At 41.8% G+C, this 17,193-nt stretch overlaps 1 protein-coding gene across 1 annotated transcript in view; it reads left to right on the top strand.

Annotated features, from left to right (window-relative positions):
* Positions 1–2,551: 2,551 nt before the first annotated feature.
* Positions 2,552–17,193, top strand: part of RGS12 (regulator of G protein signaling 12) — a gene marked incomplete at its 3' end in the record, with an annotated part of 381,119 nt that continues 366,477 nt past the window's right edge. The window contains exon 1 of the mRNA XM_082256415.1: positions 2,552–2,673. The remainder of the gene's footprint in view (positions 2,674–17,193) is intronic.

The raw sequence follows: 17,193 nt of genomic DNA, 5'->3' as shown, positions 1-17,193 counted from the left end.
TTATTTAATAAATCTGGAGAGTGCAAAATCTGGTGCAACTCTACATAGAAACCAACCAGCTTCCAAGTTTGATTCAAAAGTGGAGCTCCGCTGATCTGCTTCCTCCCCCCCCTCTGGTGCCACATTTGGCACCTTTCAGGGGGGAGGGCGGGGGGGGGGGAATGGGTACCTGTTTTTGACAGGTACCCCTCCCCACTTCCTGGGAGACAGCGCCATGGCACTGTCCCTCGGAGGTTCGGCCCCCTCCTTTTTCCTCCGCCGCTGGGCCAATTACAAAGCGCAGCGCGCTTTGGGCACGCGCAGTAGGGAACCAGCAGTGAAGCCGACAGGCGAAAGGCTTCACTTCCGGGTTCCCTTACCCTGGATGTAAATCGGCTTCGGGTGCTGACATTGCGGGCTCTCTGGACAGGTAAGTACTACTATTTAAAAGTTAGCAGCTACAGTATTTGTAGCTGCTGACTTTTAATTTTTTAAAAGGGGGGCGTAACTCCGCTTTAAGGCCCCTTTCACACTTGTGCGACTTGTCCTGCGACTTGGGACTGCGACGCATGACAAGTTGTACCCCATGATTTCCAATGAGTACAGTTCATATCTGTGTGACTTCAAGTCTCAGGAACTTCAAAGTAGTCCCTGCACATCTTTGGTCTGACTTTGATGTGACTTCAGGTGCATAGACCTCAGGATTACACAGGCATTGCTTCAAGTTGTGTCAAAGTTGCTCAGCAACGTTTAGTGACTTTCAGGTCATACAAGTGTGAAATCAGCCTAAACCTTAACTGAACAAGCTGAAGGTAGAAGCTGATTGGTTACTTACTATGCACAGCTGCACCACATTCTAAGTGCTCCAGTTTAGTAAATCTTCCTCATTGTGTGTTCATATGATGCGTGTAATCAATAGGAAGACTTGTGTTAATGAAGTGTTCCATTTAACCACTTGACGTCTGCTCACTGTGCTACTACTGCGGCAAAGTGGTTCGTTATCGTCTGGCGACGTAGGTCTACGTCACCAGAAATTCCCCTCTCTCGGCGGCGCGCGTGCCGCCGGAGGCGCGCTCCCGCTGTATTCAGTTACAGCGGGAGTCGGGCCAGGGGAGGAGCGGCGGCGATCACCGCTGCTCTTCCCCCCGATCGTCGGGGATCTAGTGTGGAAATCCGCCCGCTTGTGTAAACAAAGCGGGTGGATCTCCTCAGTGACAGGCAGGGTCAGATTGCAGGGTTCAGCATAGCTGAACCTGCGATCTGTCCCTGTGTCACACAGTCCCCTCCCCCCACACACGTCAGTAAGCACCAGGCATACATTAACCCCTCCCTCTCCAATAAAATTAACCCCTTCCCTGCCAGTGTCATTATTACAGTAACAGTGCATATTTTTAGCACTGATTACTGTAGTAATGTCACTGGTCCCCCCCAAAAGTGTCAGAAATGTCAGTCAAGGGTCCGATCTGTCTGCCGCAATGTCGCAGTCCCGCAAAAAATCGCAGATCGCCGCCATTACGCGTTAAAAAAAAAAACACCAAAAATGACAGAAATCTTTCCCTTAGTTATTAAACGCAATAACTTTTGCGCAAACCAATCAAAATACGCTTATTGCAATTTTTTTTTACCAAAAATATGTAGCAGAAAACAAATTGGCCTAAAATGTTAAAAAATTTTGATTTTTACATTTTTTTGGGGGGAATTTCATAAAAAAATGTGAAAAATATTATTATTTTTTTCAAAATTGTCGCTCTTTTTTTGTTTATAGCGCAAAAAGTAGAAATCGCACAGGTGATCAAATACCACCAAAAGAAAGCTCTATTTGTGGGGAAAAAAGGACATCAATTTAATTTGGGTACAGCGTTGCACAACCGCGTAAATGTCCATTAAAATAACGCAGTGCCGAATCGCAAAATATGGCCTGGTCAGGAATGGGGTAAAATCTTCCGGTCTTAAAGCAGTTAAAAATACGTTCATTGAGAATTTTTTTGTCAACGACATGTAGCTAAATACATTTTGGCCTAAATATATGACAAAAATTGAATATATTGGATATTTTTTAACTGTCAAAGTAGAAAAATATTATTTTTTCAAAATTGTCGCATTTTTTTATTAATATCGCAAAAAATAAAAATCGCAGAGATGATCAAATACCACCAAAAGAAAGCTCTGTTTGTGGGAAAAAAAGGACGTAAATTTCGTTTGGGTACGGCGTTGCATGACCGCGCAATTGTCAGTTAAATTCGTGCAGTGCCAAGTTGCAAAAGGTGGCCTGGACGTAAAGCAGGAAAATCCTCCGGTGGTAAAGTGGTTAATATACAGGATTTGGGGTCACATCAGGGACAATGGTGTGTGTGTGTGTGTTTTGTAGGTAACCCATAGCCTCGGGCAATCTAGGTGGGTGCAATCTGCCCTGGGTGTACATAGGTTGCCCTGGATCGGTGACAGATCAGTGTGCAGAGCTCAGCCAATGGGCGCCCTCCGTTCATATCAACACAAGCGTCTCCTAGGAGACGGCGGTGAGGGAGGAGCGAGCGGGGCGGACAGGGTGGGGATAGGCCGGGGAGGGGAGGAGGCGGCTATTGTCAGCTGGGAAAAAAGTTGAACGTTGGGAGGGAGAAGTTTTCAAATGACGATTATTGCGGAGTGTGCGAACCGGGGGAGCGGGACCGACCGGGACTGACCGGGACTGAGCCGGTGAGTGATGGGGGAGGGGCCATCCTCCGCTCTGTGTGTGTGATCTCCGGAGGATCTATTGTGTGCCAGAGAGCGGGGCTGGAGGAGGGGAGATCAGGGGGGCCGGGCCCACCATCATCCCCATCATCATCATCATCATCATCATCCTTCTATTATACTCCCATCTACTATGTCCGCTTCTCACTCATACTTCTACTACTCCCATCACCCCTACTACTCCCATCATCCTTACTACTCCCATCATCCTTACTACTCCCATCATCCTTACTACTATATACTGCTACTATGGGCATTGATACTATCCTTACTACTAGACTAGTACTAGGCATTTCCACATCTTCTACTAGTTCTCCTTACTGCTACTATGGGCATTCCTTCTATACTTACTACTGAGTACTGAGTACTGTGATCATTTCTGCTATATCTAATAATGTCTACTATTACTATGATCATTCCAACTGTACTTACTAACAAGTAGTGCTAATATGGTCATTGTTACTATTCTTATTACTGTGTACTAATACTGTCACTGTGGTCATCTTAACTAGCCTTACTACTAAGTACTCATACTATGGTCATTCCGACTGTCGTTCCTACTAAGTACTGATAATATGGTCTTTGCTGCTATCCTTACTATTGAGTACCGGTACTTTGGTCATTCCTGCTATACATACAGCTGAGTGCTAGTACAATAGTCGTTCCTACTGTACAACTTTCCTTACTACTGAGTACTAGTACTATGGTCATTTCAACTAGCCTTGCTACTAAGTTCTGGTACTATGGTCATTCCCACTGTCCCTACTACTAAGTACTGATCCTATGGTCATTCCTACTGTCCTTACTACTAAGTACTGGTACTATGGTCATTCCTACTGTCCTTACTACTAAGTACTGGTACTATGGTCATTCCTACTGTCCTTACTACTAAGTACTGATCCTATGGTCATTCCTACTGTCCTTACTACTAAGTACTGGTACTATGGTCATTCCTACTGTCCTTTCTATTAAGTACTGGTACTATGGTCATTCCTACTGTCCTTACTACTAAGTACTGGTACTATGGTCATTCCTACTGTCCTTTCTATTAAGTACTGGTACTATGGTCATTCCTACTGTCCTTTCTACTAAGTACTGGTCCTATAGTCATTCCTACTGTCCTTACTACTAAGTACTGGTACTATGGTCATTCCTACTAAGTACTGGTCCTATAGTCATTCCTACTGTCCTTACTACTAAGTACTGGTACTATGGTCATTCCTACTGTCCTTACTACTAAGTACTGGTACTATGGTCATTCCTACTGTCCTTACTACTAAGTACTGGTACTATGGTCATTCCTACTGTCCTTACTACTAAGTACTGGTACTATGGTCATTCCTACTGTCCTTACTACTAAGTGCTGGTACTATGGTCATTCCTACTGTCCTTTCTATTAAGTACTGGTACTATGGTCATTCCTACTGTCCTTACTACTAAGTACTGGTACTATAGTCATTCCTACTAAGTACTGGTCCTATAGTCATTCCTACTGTCCTTACTACTAAGTACTGGTACAATGGTCATTCCTACTGTCCTTACTACTAAGTACTGGTACTATGGTCATTCCTACTGTCCTTACTACTAAGTACTGGTACTATGGTCATTCCTACTGTCCTTTCTACTAAGTACTGGTCCTATAGTCATTCCTACTGTCCTTACTACTAAGTACTGGTACTATGGTCATTCCTACTGTCCTTACTACTAAGTACTGGTACTATGGTCATTCCTACTGTCCTTACTACTAAGTACTGGTACTATGGTCATTCCTACTGTCCTTACTACTAAGTACTGGTACTATGGTCATTCCTACTGTCCTTACTACTAAGTACTGGTACTATGGTCATTCCTACTAAGTACTGGTCCTATAGTCATTCCTACTGTCCTTACTACTAAGTACTGGTACTATGGTCATTCCTACTGTCCTTACTACTAAGTACTGGTACTATGGTCATTCCTACTGTCCTTACTACTAAGTACTGGTACTATAGTCATTCCTACTAAGTACTGGTCCTATAGTCATTCCTACTGTCCTTACTACTAAGTACTGGTACAATGGTCATTCCTACTGTCCTTACTACTAAGTACTGGTGATATGGTCATTGCTACTATCCTTACTACTGAGTACTAGTATTATGTTCATTCATGCTATACAGATTAGTCAATACTAGTACTTTGGTAATTTCTGCTATACATACTACTGAGTACTATTACTATGGTCATTCCTACTACACAACTATTCTTACTCCTGAGTACTAGTACTATGGTCATTCCTACTACACAACTATTCTTATTCCTGAGTACTAGTACTATGGTCATTCCTACTACACAACTATTTTTATTACTGAGTACTATTACTATGGTCATTCCTACTACACAACTATTCTTATTACTGGAAACTAGTACTGTGGTCATTCCAACTAGGCTTACTACTTAGTACTGGTATTATGGTAATTTCTACTATGACTATATGGTCATTCATATGTCCTTTGGATAATTCCTCTGTACTCCTGAGTACTGGTACTGCTGTCATTCGATGGGCCCATTCACACTTGCTGCAAGCTAAAGGGAATGTCCTAAGACAGGAGCAGACACAATGTGGATTATCAGTGACCAATCAGCTTATATCTTTCATTTTCAAAGCTTAAAGCAGAACTAATGTTAAAAAAAAAAAATTGGTACCTTACTTCCAGTGGTCTGACACCCATGAAGTTCCTCTTTGGCACTGGCATCTTCTCCCCAGCTTCTTCTGGGTGCCAGTCTTCGGCTGTCTTGATTGGCTGATGGGGGACGATATCAGTACTGCACATGTGCAGCAGTGCAGCCCACAGGCATTGTCCTGGAATGTAAGCTGATGGTGCATGCGCAGCTCTGTGTACATTTTATAGAAGACAGTGAGCAGGCCGGTAGGTGTTTTATTGCAGATCAGACATTGCAAGACCCTTCTGTAATAAAAAGCTGACTGTTCATATTTTTCTTTCAACTTTAGTTCCCTGTAGCTGAATCAGCTGAAGACAAAAGCTGATTGGTTACTATACACAGCCGCTGCAGATCTTAGTGTCCCTGTTTAGCTGGGGGGAGCGATGTGCTCTCTCATGGAGTGTAGTAAGGGACCCTCTGGTGACCGGTGCTGATGTCTGATCTGCTAGGGAAAGATGCAGATTTCTGCTCCGCACATCACCGCAGTGCTGTATTGTCACCAACTGTGATCTCTGTGTCCTCCAGGTGATCTGCGCCGTTTTTGTTCTTCATAAAGTCACCACATAGTGTGAGAACGGTCATACTCATAGTTACACTGCTCCTATCTTCTGTACCACTGAGTAATAGTATTGGAATTATTATTTTCTGTACTACGGAGTGCAACTTGTACCATGATTACTGTTCTCCTGATCATTACTCTGCTCCATCCTGAACTAATACCAATATCAATCCATATCTCCTGATCATTACTCTGCTCCATCCTCTGTAATACTGAGCACTAATACCAATATCAATCCATATCTCCTGATCATTACTCTGCTCCATCCTCGGTAATACTGAGTACTAATACCAATATCAATCCATATCTCCTGATCATTACTCTGCTCCATCCTCTGTAATACTGAGTACTAATACCAATATCAATCCATATCTCCTGATCATTACTCTGCTCCATCCTCTGTAATACTGAGTACTAATACCAATATCAATCCATATCTCCTGATCATTACTCTGCTCCATCCTCTGTAATACTGAGTACTAATACCAATATCAATCCATATCTCCTGATCATTACTCTGCTCCATCCTCGGTAATACTGAGTACTAATACCAATATCAATCCATATCTCCTGATCATTACTCTGCTCCATCCTCTGTAATACTGAGTACTAATACCAATATCAATCCATATCTCCTGATCATTACTCTGCTCCATCCTCTGTAATACTGAGTACTAATACCAATATCAATCCATATCTCCTGATCATTACTCTGCTCCATCCTCGGTAATACTGAGTACTAATACCAATATCAATCCATATCTCCTGATCATTACTCTGCTCCATCCTCTGTAATACTGAGTACTAATACCAATATCAATCCATATCTCCTGATCATTACTCTGCTCCATCCTCTGTAATACTGAGTACTAATACCAATATCAATCCATATCTCCTGATCATTACTCTGCTCCATCCTCTGTAATACTGAGCACTAATACCAATATCAATCCATATCTCCTGATCATTACTCTGCTCCATCCTCTGTAATACGGAGTACTAATACCAATATCAATCCTTATCTCCTGATCATTACTCTGCTCCATCCTCTGTAATACTGAGTACTAATACCAATATCAATCCATATCTCCTGATCATTACTCTGCTCCATCCTCTGTAATACTGAGTACTAATACCAATATCAATCCATATCTCCTGATCATTACTCTGCTCCATCCTCTGTAATACTGAGTACTAATACCAATATCAATCCATATCTCCTGATTATTACTCTCCTCCATCCTCTGTAATACTGAGCACTAACACCAATCTAAGTCCATGTCTCCTGATCATTACTCTGCCCCATCCTCTTTAATACCGAGTACTAACAACAATATAGATCCATATCTCCTGATGTATGATAAATATGTAAAGCGCTGTGTAAATTGATGGCACTATATAAGTACTTATAATAAAAAAAAGTCTGCTCCCTCCTCTGTAATAACAAATACTGGTACTGATTAGGGCTGCAACTAACCATTATTTTCATATGTGATTTGTTGACCGATTTATTGTTTCGAATAATCGGATAATAATCTTAAAAAAAGTGTGGTGTATAATTTAGTTAATATGTAAAGTTTAGGCTCCATTCACACCAGGGTGTTTTTGAGCGTTTTTCAGCTCCAATATCATCAGACTCAGAGATCAAATTTTTTATTTAAAGAAAAAAATGAAAGACTGTCTTGCCGATTTTCAGACAGAACTGCAATATATGATGTATGACAGATTCTCTTGTCAGAGGCACGTGGGTTGATAAAAGCTCCCTGTGCCTGCTGTCACCTATGCTGGCCATACAAAAACAATGTTTTCCTTCAAAAAAATTAAAATTTTAGGAACATTCGTTCGATTTTCTAATCGTTAGTGGGGTCAAATCGTGGTTCGTTTTCTAACACAGTGACGGGAAAATTCGAAGGAGTAGAATAGAAAACTTCTTGGTCAAAAGAATTTTCAGACAGTGGATGTGGTCTTTGCTCAGAAATTACACTAATTTTAAAACTGATGTTAAAAGCAAGTGATATTTTCAAATGGCATTCTTTCATTCAGTGAATGTACAAAGATTTTTCGTATGAATATTCTCGTCTGAAAATCTATATGTGTATGGCCAGCATAAGGCTCGGTGTACACCTATTTGCTTTTAAACAATTTCTGCAGTGCTTGTTGCTGTGCAATTGGCTTTTTGGCAATTTGTTGTTGAGCAGATTAAAAAACGCAAATCACAGCAAAAACGCACTACATGCTCCTCTGCAGCTTCTCCATTGAAGTCTATTGAACCAAAAAAGCAAAAAAAGCCCCGTTTTGCGTTGAAAAAGTCCTTGTCCCTTTCCAAATTTACAGCAGCTGAAAAAAGCATAGATGTGAATGTGTCCCATAGAAAACCATGTTAAATGAACTGTAGTGCGTTTCTACAAAAAGCACCAAAAAATATATAGGTGTGAACCAGGCCTAAGACGTTTAGTAGCAGCAGCACGTTTTTTTTTTTTTTATCACCTGTCAAAATGCGGTTAAAAAAACGAAAATAAGCTGTATATAGTACAAAAAAAGCAGATAACCGCTACTATAAGGGGTTCATTTATACTGTGACACCGTGAAATTAATATGTGTATATATATATATATACTGTAGATTTTACTGTAAATACGTCTTTTTTATATGATTACTGTAAGTACTCCTCGCCCTCTAATGGTTAATCCTTTCCTTTCTATAGTACTGCTTATGGTCTTACTGTAAGTACTCCTCTGCTTCTAATGGTTAGTCTACTCCTCTCAGTATTGGTTAAATAGTACTGATGACAGATTGTACTGTAAGTACTCCTCTCCTAAGGATTACTCCGCTTCATCCCTCTGTAGTACTGATGACAGATCTTACTGTAAGTACTCCTCTCCTAAGGATTACTCCGCTTCATCCCTCTGTAGTACTGATGACAGATCGTACTGTAAGTACTCCTCTCCTAAGGATTACTCCACTTCATCACTCTGTAGTACTGATGACAGATCGTACTGTAAGTACTCTTCTCCTAAGGATTACTCTGCTTCATCCCTCTGTAGTACTGATTACAGATCGTACTGTAAGTACTCCTCTCCTAAGGGTTACTCCGCTTCATCCCTCTGTAGTACTGATGACAGATCGTACTGTAAGTACTCCTCTCCTAAGGATTACTCCACTTCATCCCTATGTAGTACTGATTACAGATCGTACTGTAAGTACTCCTCTCATAAGGATTACTCTGCTTCATACCTCTGTAGTACTGATGACAGATCTTACTGTAAGTACTCCCCTCCTAAGGATTACTCCGCTTCATCCCTCTATAGTACTGATGACAGATCGTACTGTAAGTACTCCCCTCCTAAGGATTACTCCGCTTCATCCCTCTGTAGTACTGATGACAGATCTTACTGTAAGTACTCCCCTCCTAAGGATTACTCCGCTTCATCCCTCTGTAGTACTGATGACAGATCGTACTGTAAGTACTCCTCTCATAAGGATTACTCTGCTTCATACCTCTGTAGTACTGATGATAGATCTTACTGTAAGTACTCCTCTCCTAAGGATTACTCCGCTTCATCCCTCTGTAGTACTGATGACAGATCTTACTGTAAGTACTCCCCTCCTAAGGATTACTCCGCTTCATCCCTCTGTAGTACTGATGACAGATCGTACTGTAAGTACTCCTCTCCTAAGGATTACTCCGCTTCATCCCTCTGTAGTACTGATGACAGATCTTACTGTAAGTACTCCTCTCCTAAGGATTACTCCGCTTCATCCCTCTGTAGTACTGATGACAGATCTTACTGTAAGTACTCCCCTCCTAAGGATTACTCCGCTTCATCCCTCTATAGTACTGATGACAGATCGTACTGTAAGTACTGCCCTCCTAAGGATTACTCCGCTTCATCCCTCTGTAGTACTGATGACAGATCGTACTGTAAGTACTCCTCTCCTAAGGATTACTCCACTTCATCCCTATGTAGTACTGATTACAGATCGTACTGTAAGTACTCCTCTCATAAGGATTACTCTGCTTCATACCTCTGTAGTACTGATGACAGATCTTACTGTAAGTACTCCTCTCCTAAGGATTACTCCGCTTCATCCCTCTGTAGTACTGATGACAGATCTTACTGTAAGTACTCCCCTCCTAAGGATTACTCCGCTTCATCCCTCTGTAGTACTGATGACAGATCTTACTGTAAGTACTCCCCTACTAAGGATTACTCCGCTTCATCCCTCTGTAGTACTGATGACAGATCTTACTGTAAGTACTCCTCTCCTAAGGATTACTCCGCTTCATCCCTCTGTAGTACTGATGACAGATCGTACTGTAAGTACTCCTCTCCTAAGGATTACTCCGCTTCATCCCTCTGTAGTACTGATGACAGATCTTACTGTAAGTACTCCTCTCCTAAGGATTACTCCGCTTCATCCCTCTGTAGTACTGATGACAGATCTTACTGTAAGTACTCCTCTCCTAAGGATTACTCCACTTCATCCCTCTGTAGTACTGATGACAGATCTTACTGTAAGTACTCCTCTCCTAAGGATTACTCCGCTTCATCCCTCTATAGTACTGATGACAGATCGTACTGTAAGTACTCCCCTCCTAAGGATTACTCCGCTTCATCCCTCTGTAGTACTGATGACAGATCGTACTGTAAGTACTCCTCTCCTAAGGATTACTCCACTTCATCCCTATGTAGTACTGATTACAGATCGTACTGTAAGTACTCCTCTCATAAGGATTACTCTGCTTCATACCTCTGTAGTACTGATGACAGATCTTACTGTAAGTACTCCCCTCCTAAGGATTACTCCGCTTCATCCCTCTATAGTACTGATGACAGATCATACTGTAAGTACTCCTCTCCTAAGGATTACTCCGCTTCATCCCTCTGTAGTACTGATGACAGATCATACTGTAAGTACTCCTCTCCTAAGGATTACTCCGCTTCATCCCTCTGTAGTACTGATGACAGATCGTACTGTAAGTACTCCTCTCCTAAGGATTACTCTGCTTCACCACTCTGTAGTACTGATGACAGATCGTACTGTAAGTACTCCTCTCCTAAGGATTACTCCGCTTCACCACTCTGTAGTACTGATGACAGATTATACTGTAAGTACTCCTCTCCTAAGGATTACTCCGCTTCATCCCTCTGTAGTACTGATGACAGATCATACTGTAAGTACTCCTCTCCTAAGGATTACTCCGCTTCATCCCTCTGTAGTACTGATGACAGATCGTACTGTAAGTACTCCTCTCCTAAGGATTACTCCGCTTCACCACTCTGTAGTACTGATGACAGATCATACTGTAAGTACTCCTCTCCTAAGGATTACTCCGCTTCACCACTCTGTAGTACTGATGACAGATCATACTGTAAGTACTCCTCTCCTAAGGATTACTCCGCTTCATCCCTCTGTAGTACTGATGACAGATCGTACTGTAAGTACTCCTCTCCTAAGGATTACTCTGCTTCACCACTCTGTAGTACTGATGACAGATCGTACTGTAAGTACTCCTCTCCTAAGGATTACTCCGCTTCATCCCTCTGTAGTACTGATGACAGATCATACTGTAAGTACTCCTCTCCTAAGGATTACTCCGCTTCATCCCTCTGTAGTACTGATGACAGATCGTACTGTAAGTACTCCTCTCCTAAGGATTACTCTGCTTCACCACTCTGTAGTACTGATGACAGATCGTACTGTAAGTACTCCTCTCCTAAGGATTACTCCGCTTCATCCCTCTGTAGTACTGATGACAGATCGTACTGTAAGTACTCCTCTCCTAAGGATTACTCTGCTTCACCACTCTGTAGTACTGATGACAGATCGTACTGTAAGTACTCCTCTCCTAAGGATTACTCCGCTTCATCCCTCTGTAGTACTGATGACAGATCATACTGTAAGTACTCCTCTCCTAAGGATTACTCCGCTTCATCCCTCTGTAGTACTGATGACAGATCGTACTGTAAGTACTCCTCTCCTAAGGATTACTCTGCTTCACCACTCTGTAGTACTGATGACAGATCATACTGTAAGTACTCCTCTCCTAAGGATTACTCCGCTTCACCACTCTGTAGTACTGATGACAGATTATACTGTAAGTACTCCTCTCCTAAGGATTACTCCGCTTCATCCCTCTGTAGTACTGATGACAGATCGTACTGTAAGTACTCCTCTCCTAAGGATTACTCCGCTTCATCCCTCTGTAGTACTGATGACAGATCTTACTGTAAGTACTCCCCTCCTAAGGATTACTCCGCTTCATCCCTCTGTAGTACTGATGACAGATCGTACTGTAAGTACTCCTCTCCTAAGGATTACTCTGCTTCACCACTCTGTAGTACTGATGACAGATCGTACTGTAAGTACTCCCCTCCTAAGGATTACTCCGCTTCATCCCTCTGTAGTACTGATGACAGATCGTACTGTAAGTACTCCTCTCCTAAGGATTACTCCGCTTCACCACTCTGTAGTACTGATGACAGATCGTACTGTAAGTACTCCTCTCCTAAGGATTACTCCGCTTCACCACTCTGTAGTACTGATGACAGATCGTACTGTAAGTACTCCTCTCCTAAGGATTACTCCGCTTCACCACTCTGTAGTACTGATGACAGATCGTACTGTAAGTACTCCTCTCCTAAGGATTACTCCGCTTCACCACTCTGTAGTACTGATGACAGATCATACTGTAAGTACTCCTCTCCTAAGGATTACTCCGCTTCATCCCTCTGTAGTACTGATGACAGATCTTACTGTAAGTACTCCCCTCCTAAGGATTACTCCGCTTCATCCCTCTGTAGTACTGATGACAGATCTTACTGTAAGTACTCCTCTCCTAAGGATTACTCCGCTTCATCCCTCTGTAGTACTGATGACAGATCTTACTGTAAGTACTCCTCTCCTAAGGATTACTCCGCTTCATCCCTCTGTAGTACTGATGACAGATCTTACTGTAAGTACTCCTCTCCTAAGGATTACTCCGCTTCATCCCTCTGTAGTACTGATGACAGATCTTACTGTAAGTACTCCTCTCCTAAGGATTACTCCGCTTCACCACTCTGTAGTACTGATGACAGATCGTACTGTAAGTACTCCTCTCCTAAGGATTACTCCGCTTCACCACTCTGTAGTACTGATGACAGATCGTACTGTAAGTACTCCTCTCCTAAGGATTACTCCGCTTCACCACTCTGTAGTACTGATGACAGATCGTACTGTAAGTACTCCTCTCCTAAGGATTACTCCGCTTTATCCCTCTGTAGTACTGATGACAGATCGTACTGTAAGTACTCCTCTCCTGATGATGATTACTACACTCTATCCCCCTCTAGTACCGATAATGAGTCTTACTGTAAGTACTCCTCTCTCGCCTTCCCTCTGTAGTATTGATTACATATCTTACGCTAAGCATTACCCCGCTCTGTATTTCTCTGGAAGAAATGACAGGTCTTATTGTTTGTACTCGTGTCCTGATAGATACTCCAGGTTGGGTATTATGTGCTTAGTCATAGGCTTTAACTCTCCCCTACTCTATATAAAGGGGAAGGATTTTGGCTGCAATTCTACTTGAATACAATAAGCAATGTGGAGAGTGCAGAAAGCCAGAGCAATAATCAGACATTCATTGTTCCAATTTCTGTGTTATAAAAGGTGATATCTTATTGGCTGTCACCATTATCAACTATAGACGTAATCCATATCACTCCCCTATAAACCTGTTCTTCCTTAGTAGCATTCAGGTGTGTGTGTGTGTGTAATATATCTTCATATATCTCACATAATGTTTAACCTGTTAAGTAATTTTAAAAATAATTATATTTCAATAATTAGCTGTCATTAAAAAAAATTCTGGTTATCCCGCCTATCACATGCAGTTCCTCATTTAGGGTGACAACCCTGTCTCTTTTTTTCTATTGCTCTCCTGTGTTGTCACACTGTAATATGCCTCCCCCAGAGACCAGAAGCAGCTGTGCACATTGCACAGGACAGGCCAGTATTGTCACCGTCAAAGAGAGAAAGAAAAATAATATGAACTAGTTGTGCAGAACTATACAATGTTGACTTAGTATTGGGCTACTGAGCACAGTGTTGGTCCTGGGGAGGCAAAGGGAAGGAATCTCCTAAGGAAACAAACATGAAAGTGTTAACTGGTGACTTTTTCTAAGATCCAGGTTCCAGGGCAGAGGACTTCTTAGCCTAATTAGTGAGCTGGAATAATCATGCAGCCAGTGAAGTATGAGGAGTCTGTTTCTTATTCTGTTTGCATATATCAGGACAGTAACTTGCTTTGTAGTGAAGCCAGAATGAAGATGGCAGCCCAGGGATTTTTTTTAGTTTTTTATTATTATTATATAAATATTTTTTTTTATATTTTTAAGTCCTCACCCCTTCCCTTTGAATGCATGCATCCCACATTACTGCTGTCTAGGTAGAGCTTCTAGCAGATGTGATCATGAACCAAATCTACTTTCCTTTTCTGTGAAACTCAACCCTTTGCTCATGTGACCCATGCGGCTTTTAGCTCCCTTTAGTGTTGCTTTCAGCAAGCTTGTAGTGTGTGCACAGCATTGAGGAGCAGGTCCAGTCTGAACCACAGCTATGGCGGGCGCTGCTCATTAGTAGGAGCCATTTAGGGGATATCTCATTTATTTATCTTGCAGGATTAATTGATCGATTGATTTTTTTTGATTGTATAACTGTTAGAGAAACGTTGCTAGTTTGCTCATTGCTGTTTGCTTTATTATTCTCTTTTTCTTCACACAATAATGAAATTGGTCCATAGAAAAAAAATTGATATGTCATACTTTAAACCAAACCGATCAATACAACCACTTGTAAACAAATCTTCAGATCTTTGCATGGTCTTCACCAACAGTCACTATTAAGCCCCGTACACACGTACCGATGGTAGGCATACAAATGTTCGTCTTTTCTCCCCGGGATGTCGGTGTCTGTTGAAAAGTGCAAAAACAGCACAAGGACAGCACAAGAATTTTGTCTGCAGACTTCAGCTGACTGCAGAAGTGATGTCATGTAATGGTTAACTTTCCCTGTGTTTTTAATTTTCTGAGCATGCCCAGTCTTGCAAATCTGCGGTCTGTCGGCCGAATTCTGTACTGACAGGCGAACAATCGTCCGTTCTGGTGTCCGCAGACAAAAATTTTCATGTTTGCACGAAAGACTTTTGTCCGCGGATTGTGCGCAGACATCTGTCGGAGGCACCATACTAACACGCGTACAATCGGCAGATCCTTCGTCCACCGACGTTTGTATGCCGACGATCGGTACGTGTGTACGGGCCTTTAGGGTCCATTGACACCAGATTGCACTGACACATTTTTTTCAACGCATGCCAAGGCAAGGAAAAATAAGGCATGTAGATGGGAGCAGTTGGTGGTTTGCAGTGGAAAAATACAGAGCAGGGCCTTTTTTGTTTGCGCTGAATAGTTTGGATCCTCTGCTGTTGCATGTTTCAGAAAATGAGAAGAAAAGTACGTATTAAAATGCAACACACTGCAATGCAGCATGGCAACTTATTTTAAGGCACATGTGGTTACCTACAGTCAACAGATGCGTAGCGATTTATGAAAAAAAATAAAAAAGTATAAGACCTCATGCACACTGGGCATTTGCCCAGCTCTTCGGAATGCCTTTCCCCTGGTATGAGAAAAGCAGCAGTCAAAACGTGACTAATGCCGCATTTTCAAGCACATTTAGGTGCGTTCAGGCACCTCAGGCGTTTAGGTGCTCATTTCATTGGTCAGAATATTAATTTATTCTGGCCTTTGAAATGAATGAGCGCTAAGCCTGCCTAATCCCCTTTTTTTTTTTTAAGCAGAGGCCCTGAAGAATAAAATGGTTGTTGTTGCAATTTTTATGCTGCAAGATATTTGTGCAGCAGATTTTCAGGAATAAAAACACTTTAATTTTAGTGCACATAAACACAATATATTATCCAAATATTGGTATAATATAAAAGAGGATGTTATGCTGAGTTAATAGATATTAAACATGTCACACTTTATTATTGCATTCACCTGTGGAACGGCAACAAACCACAGTATCTAATAATCTTTATGAGTGACGCTTTAAAAGCTTTTACCAGTTTAGAGTTACACAGGAGATCTGGTTCTAGATTTATTGCTCTCATTCTGGTGTTTTTGACGATACCTCATGTGTGGTATGATCAACGTTTACGGGACCTACGTGCGTGTTTTCATTTTATTGACTTTTTTTTATTTTTTTTGTATTGAATTTTATTGCTATCACAAGCAATGAACAACATCCCTTGTGATAGCAAGGGCCGTGATATGCCCTCTGTACGGAGAGATCTGGGGGTCTATTAGACCCCAGATCTCTGCACAGACCTCCAAAGCATCTGATCAAGTTGAGATTGGTTTGCTCAGATGCTTTTGAAGTCTGTAACGGCTTGTGAACAAACCATCCAAACATCTGATATCACAGTGTGTGGAGCGGGAGAGCCTGACCCCCTTTCACCGCCTGTTAAAGTAATCGAGAGACCTCTTAGCCTGTGTTTGGTCTGCAGTTACCATGGTGATGCACATATGATCAGTTATGACACAGCCATTTGATAGCTTGGCAGTTCAGTTGTATGCATGTAGTAGTAGTAGTAGCACAAGTATGCATGTAGTAGCACAAGTATGCATGTAGTAGCATGAGAAGGATCGCATCATCATTGCCATTTTGCTGTTACTGTGAGGAGAGTTAATTATTTGATCCCCTGCTGATTTTGTACATGTGCCCACTTACAAAGAAATGAAGGGTCTATCATTTTTATCATAAGTGTATTTGAAATGATAGAGACAGAATATCAACCAAAAATCCAGAAAAACACATGATACAAATGTTAAAAATTGAGGTGCAGTTCAGTGAGTAAAATAAGTATTTAATCCCCTACCAACTAACAATAATTCTGGCTCCCACAGATTGGCTACAGTATGTGCATTAGTCCTGTCAATTTAGGAAGGTGCTCCTAACGACAACTCGTTATGTGTATAAAAAAAACCTGTCCACAGAATCTCTTTCTTCCATTCAAACCTCATCATCATGGGCAAGGCCAAAGAGCTGTCAAAGGACGTCAGGTACGAGATTGTAAACCTGCACAAGGCTGGAATGGGCCATAAGACCATCATCAAGAAGCTTGGTGAGAAGAAGACAACTGTTGGAGCGATTAATCGCAAATGGAAGAAATACAAAAT

The sequence above is a fragment of the Pelophylax lessonae genome (assembly GCF_965119305.1).
Source record: "Pelophylax lessonae genome assembly, chromosome: 1".
Taxonomy (NCBI): domain Eukaryota; kingdom Metazoa; phylum Chordata; class Amphibia; order Anura; family Ranidae; genus Pelophylax; species Pelophylax lessonae.
Note: the sequence above shows the minus strand (reverse complement) of the source record. Positions and strands in the feature narration are given on the sequence as shown.